This window comes from Octopus bimaculoides, chromosome 9 (assembly GCF_001194135.2).
Source record: "Octopus bimaculoides isolate UCB-OBI-ISO-001 chromosome 9, ASM119413v2, whole genome shotgun sequence".
Lineage (NCBI taxonomy): Eukaryota > Metazoa > Mollusca > Cephalopoda > Octopoda > Octopodidae > Octopus > Octopus bimaculoides.
The window spans coordinates 4,643,059-4,645,558 of record NC_068989.1 but is presented as its reverse complement, the minus strand read 5'-3'; positions in this window follow the sequence as shown (position 1 = coordinate 4,645,558).

Below are 2,500 nucleotides of genomic sequence, written 5' to 3'. Positions count from 1 at the left end.
TATCTATCTATCTATCTATCTATCTATCTATCTATGTGTCTACGTATGTATTATGTATGTATGTATCTGTCTATCTCCGTATGCATGTATCTATCTATCTATCTATCTATCTATCTATCTATCTATCTATCTATCTATCTATTTGTCTGTCTGTCTAACTATCAAATTATAAATATATATACAAATAATAGCATATATGTATATACATACATTTATACATACACATATACATACATATGTGTGTATGTGTGTGTATATGCGTATGTGTGTGTGTGTATGTGTGTGTGTGTGTGTGTGTGTGTGTGTGTGTGTACAAATAACTACTGCTGGATATTCCATACTCTCTTACTAGTCTGCCAGATACTTTTACTTTGAATAATAAATCCTCCTTGTCCCCTTAACATTTCCTGACCTTACTGGCTTCGAGAAATTTATTGTTCCATCAAAGAACACATAAAAGATTCATAAAAAATATAAAACATTCCCAATAAATTAAATGTAGAACCAAAGAATGGTTGTGTTTCTCAATAACATATGGCGTAAAGAATAGCTGTCCCTCATAGGTATACAGACATCATATATACATATATATACTAATACATCAATCATACGTGCATATACACCCTTTTGCATAGTCACATGCATATATATATGCTATGCTAAATGTATATTTATCAGACACATAGCCTTTTGTACACAGCCTGAAAGCATATACTAAAAATATGAATGATCGGGATATGAACCTTGACCTGGTTGTGATAATATCAAAGGACATACGTAGGGATGGATTTTAGCCAAGATAGATATTCATACATGATTAGGTGTGACTGTGTGGTAAGAAGCTTGCTTCCTAACCACATGGTCCCGGGTTCAGTTTCACTGAGTGGAACCTTGGGCAAATGTCTTCTACTCTGGCCTCGGACCGACCAAGGCACTGTGAGTGGATTTCGTAGACGGAAACTGAAAGAAGTTTATCGTATATATATATATATATATATATATATATATATATATATACATGCATACTTATACACACACACACACATAGGCCCAGGAACAGAGGGGTGCAGGGGGTGCGCTTGCACTCCTTAAAATTTTTGTGGAGTAGGGAATCAAAATTGGAACCTCTACTTACTTTTCTCAGGTTTAGAAAACAGTGAGTATAAAGTGATCTGTAAAAAGTACTTTGAATTAGGTTTCTTTTCAAAGAGCAAAGAACATAAATAAATAAATAAATAAGACATGACCTTGTTTGTAAAACTATTTGGGCCTGGGTTTGCTCCCGCTAAGCAAATTTCGTTCCCGAGTCAGACCAAATGCTTAGCAGCATTTCGTCCGTCTTTACGTTCCGAGTTCAAATTCTAATGTGGTCGACTTTGCCTTTCGTCCTTACGGAGTCGATAAAATAAATACCCCTTGAGTACTGGGCTCAATGTAATCGACTGAGCTCTCCCCCCACCGAAGGTGTTGGCCTTGTGTCAAAGTTTGGAAAGAAAATATTGATAGTGACAGCGCCTAGATAGAAGAGAAACAAGGAGGTAGGGAATTAATACCGATTTAATCACTATTAGGTGTTGGTTTATCTCCCTTCTACATCATCAAACATCAGAGTTCATCCGTAGATCAATTCTACACGAATAAAGAAGCATCATGAGAGGTATCAAGGTATTTTCTGACTTTTGACCTGAAAAGCAAAGTCAGGGAAGAGGGTTTTGAGACGTTTTGGCACAGCCGCTTTGGTGCCGCCAATTTGGCGTTACTGATTCGATACTGATTTATTTGACATCAGCCGTTTAAAACCGGGGTTTTCTGATACAGAAAAAAATTGTCTGTATATTAGTTGACAGCAAACTACTCGACTAATAAATTTTGTTTAACTTTCTGCTTCAGTTTATATATGTGGTAAAATAATAACAAAACGTCGAAAAGAGTTTCTGAAAATCTTTGACAAAGTGGAACTGACAGGGAATTAAAATTTTGGTGCGGTGAGTAGAAATATTGGAAGAGAGAGAGAAACATTAAGGTGTAATGAAAGACTTCCATTGCTACAAACATCTCTCTATATCTCACTCTTTGTCCTTCTCTATCTCCTCTCTTCTTTTTTCATGTGTGTCTGTGTTTTCTTCAATCGCATGTGAAGAGGGGACTTGCTTTTAGCAACCGGTGTCATTTCGGAAACTTTAATATTTCTCTTGTCCCATCTCCCCACCTCTCTCCCCCCCTCGCTCTTCGCTTATGCTCGTGAATGTTTTTCCTTTGTGTGTCTGAGGAAGGAGGAAAGCGTTGACGTCAATCGGATTCAATTAATAAATTGATAAAGCGCAATGAGATCGAAATGCAGCTGGTGTTCTCACTGGTCGGTGCTGGACGGGTTTCGCCTGCCTCCGACATGCAGTGTCTTTTTTAAACACTGCATGTCAATAAAAGATGTTATTTCAGAACGAATACCGCAATAAACTTACCTTTCAACGATGTATTGACATTAAGTATGGTATATATA